The following is a 9,211-nucleotide window of genomic DNA, read 5'->3' on the forward strand; positions in this document are numbered from 1 at the left end:
CAAAGAAACAGTGTAGGCCATGAATTTCATAAGACTTGCATATCCCTAACTAGGGTTTTCATGGAGAGAAAATGAAGGGTTCTTTTGGCTTATCTTTTTTGACTGATTACTTCTTGGACAATGATCATTTCCTTGTCTTTTTTTAGTTATTATCTATCCTTGAGTTTTAATTATTTTTATCTTTTGTCCTAGTCCAGATTTAATATTTAACTTTCTGATCAATATATAATACATGACAAAAATAATAGAAATTATATTAAATCGTCATATCAATAGAAATTGTACAGGTCATACTTTTTTTAAATTCTTGCATTAGTAGTTTTATGGATTTATAACATATGCTATTAAAGGAATTCGTTAAGAGTAATATATATAAAATCAAAATTTTAAATATATCAATGCATTTTATTCACAAGCAATTAAATAAACATTATGGAGCTGTTAAAATGAAATCTACAATGAAACTTAAAAATAAGCATTATGCATTTGTGTTGAAGCTGCTATTATGCAGCTGAAAGCAATACTGTTTTTGATCATATTGAGGATTGCTCACTCATACAGTTGCGCTTGTCGGATGTTGGTTCAGATCGAGGCGCAGAATATAGGGATCGTGTGTGGAACCACAATATAGATAATCTCCAATCTTGATCCCACTGGTTATCATAGGTATTCCAGGATCTTGGTAATGAGCAATTGGATTTCCTTCCACGTCAACAGCCATAACCCCAGCATTTTTCGACATACGTGGTAACACTACGTATTTATTCACAATTCCTGCAAACTTTCGGATGAACGGATATCGAAATGCTAGATCCCAGAATTTTGTAAGTTCCTGCATGATTGCAGAAAGTGTTCATGACTCAAATGATGGTAAAATAAATTCATTCATGTCAAAAATTACCAACTGAAGAATATTGTTTTACCGTAGCTAAAGCAATCCAGTAAAGACCTTGTCCATCATAGTGAATGTTGTCCGGAAGGCCAGGCAGATTCTCAATAAAATTTTCCACGCATCCTGATTCCTTTCCTATTATGTAATACTTTCTGCATCTTCTCCTGCAAACATTAACCCTTTGAGATAGTAGAAATTAAAACAATATACTTAGGGTCCATTTGGTACAGTTTCTTCGAGTAAAGCATATGGAAGAAAATCTTATTAAAATAGAACTTTTGTGAAAAATTTGTTAGTTATTCTTTGGTTAGAAAAATTTAAAGAGACTTATAGCATTAATTTACGAAAAAGATTTTTTTGCACAAAAAAGTAAATCAAGTCAAACATAAAAAATATTTTATAGAATATAATATCAATATTTTTTAAATTTCAACACTTTAAACAAAGTTCAAAAAGAGCTTATGGGAGCTTTTTTTATAAGCTGTAAAATAGTTTATTTAACATCTTGTGAGCATTTTTAAAATAGGCCGAACGACTTATGCATACCCAAGGTTTGCCGAAACGACAAGTTGATATCCAAAAGGTTTTGAAACGATAAACAGGTACCTTCTGTCATGTGCTGTTAATAGTTTCTGTTTATTCATAGTGAAAAGACTAAAATACCCTTGAAATTTTGATATTTTAGTTTTTTATAAATGTAAAAATTTCTAAAAAACCCCCTAGGTTTACTAATTTAACTAAACACCCCCATATATAAAAAGTTTGTTAAATGACAAAAACACCCCCCACCTGCAGTGCCAGATTCCAGCCACCACCGCCGGAAACTGGCAGGGAAATTGCGTTACGACACAGACCCATCGAATCTGTGTCGTAACGTGTCGATCTAGCATTTTTCGGCCAGATCTGTGGCTGATCTGGCCAGAAAAGGCCAGATCTATGGCTAGCTCTGGCCGTCGTGGCCACAAAACTTCATCTGAGGTGTCTACGGCCAGATCAGCCATAGATCTGGCCAGAAAAAGCCAGATCGACTCGTTACGACACAGATCCGAAGGGGTCTGGATCGTAATGCAATTTCTAGCCAGATTCCGGTGGTGGTGGCCGAAATCTGGTACTACAGGTGGTGGGGGTGTTTTTATCATTTAACAAACTTTTTATAAATGGGGGTGTTTAGTTAAATTAGCAAACCTAGCGGGTTTTTTAAAAATTTATGAAAAACTAAAATATCAAACTTTCAAGGGCATTTTAGTCTTTTCACTGTTAACAAACAGAAATCACTAATAACACATGACGGGAGATACCTGTTTGTCGTTTTAAAATCTTTTGGATACTAACTTATCGTTACAGCAAACCTTGGGTATATTTCACAATGCTTATAGTTTTAAATAAACTCTTTGGCCAGCAGCACCACTAACAAACTACAATGCGCTGACTCCATTTTTAAATGCGAATTTGTTTCCCGATGCCAGGTCTGCTTTAGGGCATTCCCATTTCCCAACACCAACAGTGTAAATAAGTCTAGACACCTATAATTCAATGTCTAATGGTATCAGATAAAGGCAATAGATTGGAAAACATACATCGTTGTCTCGCAAAACACTAGAAAAGTTTGATCTGGTGAGACTGTAACTCCATTGGCAAAGTAGAGATGATGAAGCAACACTCTGGTTCTCTTTGTTATAGGATCAAAACTCAATAATCTGCCAAAGGGCTTACCCTCTAAAAAATCCCATATCGGAAGAGATAAGTTATATTTATATGAAGCATCTGTAAAATATATCATCCCATCTTCAGCAATTTCTACAGCATTTGTCAGCCCGAACTTTTTACCCTCTGCCTCCTCTGTTAGCACCTCAATTTTATTTCCTATTATCCTCAGAAGCCCCTATTGCATAATAGAGATCAACATTTCAAGGTTAAAATTAGTCAAACTGCTAAATAATTCTTTCACTCGAATTTGTTTTGTTAATTATAAAGAGTTATGTTAACTTGTGTCCAGTAGCGGTTAACAAACTGATTATATGGATGCTTTAAAAAATGTGTTTTGTTTTGTTTTATATAGGGGTGAGCACTGGTAGTGGATAGAACCGGAACCGGAATTAGAACCTACCCAAAACCGACATTGTGCGGGTAGGTTCCGATTCCATTTTATTGGAATCAACATTGTGTGGTTCTGATTCCGGTTCCTATAGGTTTCGAAATCAAAACCGAAACCGGGGAAAAGAATCTGAAGCGAGTATCTTGCTTGGAACTTGTTTGTGTTTTGGTTTTGATTGAGAAATTTTATGTGAATTATGATGAATTGATTGAATTCAAGTGTTGCCTAAAGATTAGAGGATTTATGAGTCACATTGGATACAAATGAATAAGTAATCAAAAGTTAAAAACTACTAAATATATGTTTTCTTAATTTGTCAGGGGTGTATTTGTAAACTTTTAAGGTATTTTTGTCATTTTTTAAACTAATAGAGGGGTAATTGTTTTTTACAAGATACTCGAGTAAGGAACCGGAACCTGCATTTCAGGTTCCAGTTCCTTGAATTTAAGAACCAGAACCTGTCGGTTTCAGTTCTGGTTCCTTTTTTTGGAAACCTACACTGTGCAGTTCCAATTCGAATTCCCCCGAAAAATGTAGGGTACTCGAAACCGCTCAACCCTGATTTTATATAAATAAAATGCATCCAACTAACCAAAACCCTTATAGATTAATATTAGAGCACATATTAAGACATTTTTCAAAGAGTAAATGGCTTNTAGACCATTCTCTCCCCAGTTTGGACCCTTTATCTTTCACCTCTTTAAATCTCGCACCAGTCGTCACTCTTCTTTTCTAATCAAACTAACTTTCTCTCTTCCCTCTTCTTCTCTTTCTCTCTAACCAGAGATCCAACTTCAAGTACTTACCCAAGTTGGAAAGGAGAGAAGAACAAAGATGGTGGTTCCCTTTCCCTTTCCCTCTTCTTCCTTTTTTTCTCTTTTTGGTTTCTTTCAGTATTATTCACTACAATTTTTATTTGTTCTTGGTTTTGATTATCCCTTTATAGAAAAACAACGTCTTTTGTTGCATGCTTTCTTTTTTAGGTCCTCATGAATTTTGGTGCATAATATAGGAGGAAGAAGCACAACAACTATGCAGCTGGCAGCGCGTTTCAGGAGAAGAAGAAAGAAGAAAGAAGAAAGCAGAGCCCAGAATGCACAGCTCCACACTGTTTTTTATTAAAAGTATGGACGAATGTAAGGGATAGGCGTCCATTAGTCCATTAGGAATGGACGCCCATCAAAACATAAGGACAATCGTCCAAAATTTATGGATGGTCGTCCCAAAAGTTTTTTTTTTTTTTTTTTTTTCATATTTGGGTCAAGGACGAGCGTCTATTATTTGTGGGCACCTGTTCAAAAGTAATGGACGACCATCCATTATGGATAGACGGCCGTCCCTAATGTTTTACAAATTTTTTAATTGTATTTTAATCAGGGACAAGCGTCCTTTAAATGGGGACGCCCGTCCCTTGTATATAGACGCATGTCCATATAATATGGATGGGTGTCCATGTGAGTTAATGGCCGTCCAAATGTGATGGACAGCCGTTCACTAGAAAAAAATTGTAAAAAAATTGAGACACGCGTTACACATAGGCCGGTACAGAAATTCGGTACAACTTTTTCGGTGTCCGTAGTGTTATTGATCAGATAAAGGCAATAGATTGGAAAACATACATCGTTGTCTCGCAAAACACTAGAAAAGTTTGATCTGGTGAGACTGTAACTCCATTGGCAAAGTAGAGATGATGAAGCAACACTCTGGTTTTCTTTGTTATAGGATCAAAACTCAATAATCTGCCAAAGGGCTTACCCTCTAAAAAATCCCATATCGGAAGAGATAAGTTATATTTATATGAAGCATCTGTAAAATATATCATCCCATCTTCAGCAATTTCTACAGCATTTGTCAGCCCGAACTTTTTACCCTCTGCCTCCTCTGTTCGCACCTCAATTTTATTTCCTATTATCCTCAGAAGCCCCTATTGCATATAGAGATCAACATTTCAAGTTAAAATTATCAAACTGCTAATAATTCTTTCACGAATTGTTTTGTTAATTATAAAGAGTTATGTTAACTTGGTGTCCAGTAGCGGTTAACAAACATTATATGGATGCTTTAAAAAATGTGTTTTGTTTGTTTTATATAGGGGTGAGCACGGGTAGGGGATAGAACCGAACCGGAATTGAACTTACCAAAACCGACATTGTGTGGTAGGTTCCGATTCCATTTTATTGGAATCACTTGTTGGTTCTGATTCCGGTTCCTATAGGTTTCGAAATCAAAACCGAAACCGGGAAAGAATCTGAAGCGAGTATCTGCTTGAACTTGTTTGTGTTTTGGTTTTGATTGAAAATTTTATGTGAATTTGTGTGAATTGATTGAATTCAAGTGTTGCCTAAAGTTAGAGGATTTATGAGTACATTGGATACAAATGATAAGTAATCAAAAGTTAAAAACTATAATATAGTTTTCTTAATTTGTCAGGGTGTATTTGTAAACTTTTAAGGTATTTTTGTCATTTTAAACTAATAGAGGGGTAATTTTTTTTACAGGATACCGTAAGGAACCGGAACCTGCATTTCAGTTCCAGTTCCTTGAATTTAAGAACAGAAACCTGTCGGTTTCAGTTCTGGTTCCTTTTTTTGGAACTACACTGTGCAGTTCCATTCGAATTCCCCGAAAAATGAGGGTACCGAAACCGCCTCACCCTGATTTTATATAAAAATGCATCCAACTAACCAAAACCCTTATAGATTAATATTAGAGCACATATTAGACATTTTTCAAAGAGTAAATGGTTTTTCCCACCCAAGGTTTGCCTTAATGACACTTTCCCACCAAAAAGTTTCATAATATCACTTTCCAACCCAAAGTTATATTCTTTACTACGCAAAGCTGATTTGGCACAAAAAATTCTCTCATCATCGCCATTTGAATATCCAGTCTCCTCTCTACAAAACTCTTCTTATTCTACATGATTTCTCGTCATGTCGCATGCAAAGTTAGGGTTTCATATTCTTAGCTAATTTTTTATTGATTTCGACGAGAATATTCAATTGGTCACCACATTCGATCTATCGGCTTCCATCTACAAAAACCCTCTTCCTTGACTCTTGGTAACTTGTCAACTAGTTGAGAAAGTGAAGTGTATTTTGGGTATTCACAGAATATAAACGTGGGATGGAAAGTGGTAATTAAAACTTTTTGGGTGGTGGAATTATTAAGGCAAACCTTGGTGGGAAAAATCGTTTACTCTTTTTCAAATGATTAATTCAACCTTATCCGAAATATGGACCACGGTAGCTTTCTCAGTTTTGCAAGAATTTTCTTCTTAGTGGATCAAAATTTGTTTGATAACTTTTACCTATAATAACGATTTTCATTTATATATGAAACAGTATTTAAATATTAAAAATACTAAAATGAAATTTATTTTCTAAATTTTTTTTTTTTGGATAAATCACAATATTTTCATAACTTTCAAATACAAGTAACAGTTATTCGTACCTTTTAAAAGTACAATCCAGACTATAAATTTTATCCTAAGTTTTCGGAATCGAATTAATTTCACTAAGTTTCATATCATCATATTATATAACATATTTTGAAAGTAAAATCAGATCTTAAACATGTTAATATAAAATAAATATCATTCATCACGAATAATAATTTTTTCAAAAACAAAAGTGAAAAATAAATAATTACTGACCTTGTAAGCATCAGCAACGATGATTCGTATTTCGATGAGCGAGTCCAAGCGTCTCCCGCCGTGTTGATCCATTTCTCACACCGAGTCAGCAGCCGAGTCGTTGAGCGTGACTCGCTTGATCCATCCATCTCCACAACCTGTGTAGATGATGTTAGACCGAGAGTCATAAACAATATCTTCAGGTCCCCGGAGGACTCCCAGGCCCACGAGTTCTGCTCCTTGCAACATGCGATCATTACGCTTCAACGCTTTTAACGGCGGAGAAGTGAGGTCGTGGACGGGCATGTGGGCCGGCTCGAAGGAGTCGAGTTGGTAGAGCAACATGACGGCTATTACAAGAGCCATGGATGAAAACACAAGGGTCGAACTCCATGATAATCCCGTGGCGTTTTGGTTTTGGTGTTGGGTAGAGGAATCTGAGTTGGGGCCCGAGTTGGACATTGATAAAGGTGAATAGCAAGAGGTTGACACTTGACATAGATGTATGACATAAAATTTTAAAAAAGTGGGCTTGAACCAGGAAGCCTTGAAAAGGATAAGTTATGGTCTTAGTTTTCGGCAAAATATCTGAAAAATATACACTACTGCCCGCTGTTACAAATATATAAATTGAAAATGGGGCTTAATAGAAATATAAATTTTTATTTACATTTTTGTCCTGATTAAAATTGAAAATGGGGCTTAATAGAAAACAGGTGGGGTCTATTTCCCATCACTCAAGGATTATTATCCTTTACCTCCCCGAAGGTTTGGGACGTACCCATCCGAGATGTAATGAAAATTGTCTTTCATCTCCCTGCACATTTCTCGGACCTCTCAAAAAAAGCTAAAATTTCAATGTTGCCCTTCATTTACCCATTTCCTTCATTTTTTTTTTTTTTTTTTTTCATATCTTCATTTACCCAAGACTTGCTTTGTATACAAAATATTTTTGTTTTGGCGTACTTGAAATATGATTTAAACAAGAGTAGATGACTTTTTTTTTCACCCAAATAATGATTTAATGACACTTTTCTATCCACAAACTTTTAAAATACCACTTTACTATCCAAATTTATATTCCGTTTTCGATTCTGACATCGTTGCGACCCCACACCACCACCATTATTTTCTCCGATCAACATTCACCAAAACCCAACAAACCCTACTCCCGTTGACCTCATTAATCACCAAAAATCGAGCAAGTAAGATTTACACAACCACCATTCTCAAGTCAAATTTTGATCAATCCTAACCACTAAAAAACTCAACGGCCTCCCCTTATTAAATACTCTAATAGCTTGAACCGAGTTTACTCTCTATTTAATGTCTGAATATAAATTTAGATAGTAAAGTAGTATTTTAGAAGTCTGTGAATAGAAAAGTGTGTTATTAAATCATTGTTTGAGTGGAAAAAAGTCATTAACTGTTTAAATAATGATTGTTAGGAAGACTAACTTGACAATTTGAAGGTAATTAATTAAGGGATGAGATCTTTTAACTCAGAAATTTAAGTTAAAAAATCTCATCCCATTAATTAATCATTGATTGTCAAAATGGATATATAAACGTTGAATTTAGTTATTTGTGTTAGGATTTATTTAATTTGTTTTATAAATGTCAATTTCTTAATTGACTTGAGTGCACTCATACTAAACCGCCCATGTAACTAACAGCTCACTTAACTCTTTGCTTCTTCAATAGCGACAGAAAAGAAAATTAAATTTGAGAGACGAAATCTAAAGGGAAAAATATAATGCAAAGAAATATATCCCTAAGAAATGTATTGAGGAAGAAACAATAAGGAAAGTCATTAATAAACACCACTATTTAAAGAGAGAGAAAAAAAGCATTCTTAATTTCCATAAAAATAACAATAATATTAAATGTACAAACAAATCTTACAAACTTATTATATTTATTTTTCTATTTATTTTATGTCACATCAGTTTGTATACAAATCTTTATAAGACTTGTTTGTACATATAGCATTACTCTAAAAATAAATGTTTTCAGTACGTATTGAGTTTAAAAAATCTTATTTTTTATACTCCCGTTATTATGTACTTTCTACATATTATATTTTATTGGTTTTATGTTAATTAAATGATTATTGTGTAGTAGTACATTATAATTTATTTTAAGGCTGGCAAAATTGAACACGACACGAGCTCATTAGTTAAAAGCGAGTTCAGGTTTAGTTTTATTGGCTTTGATCATTATCAAGTCAACTTTTTTTTTTTTTTAACAAAATATCTGGATTAATTTGCGTACATTTTGATTAATATTTATAAATAACTAGTATAATATCCCACCGTTATGATTACCTATTTAAATCTTGAGAGTTAAAGGGATTCGAACCTAAGACTGTGTGTCTTAACCACACATATCAAGTCAACTCGTTGGTAACATATTTCATATAAGGTGGTGTACGGATTTAGTCATAAAAAACGTTTGGCCCGTTTGACTATTTAATTAAATATATTTATTAATTTTAGTTAAAAAAACATTTTAAAAAGTATAATATATAATATGTGATATTTTGAATATTTATTTCTTGTTTTAAAAATTTTAGCATAATTGCTCTCAG

At 34.0% G+C, this 9,211-nt stretch overlaps 1 pseudogene; it reads right to left on the bottom strand.

The window, feature by feature from the left end:
- Positions 1-416: 416 nt before the first annotated feature.
- LOC116121687 lies at positions 417-7,157 on the bottom strand (annotated as a pseudogene).
- Positions 7,158-9,211: the final 2,054 nt, after the last annotated feature.

Source organism: Pistacia vera, unplaced genomic scaffold (assembly GCF_008641045.1).
Source record: "Pistacia vera cultivar Batoury unplaced genomic scaffold, PisVer_v2 Contig127, whole genome shotgun sequence".
NCBI classification, from domain to species: Eukaryota; Viridiplantae; Streptophyta; class Magnoliopsida; order Sapindales; family Anacardiaceae; genus Pistacia; species Pistacia vera.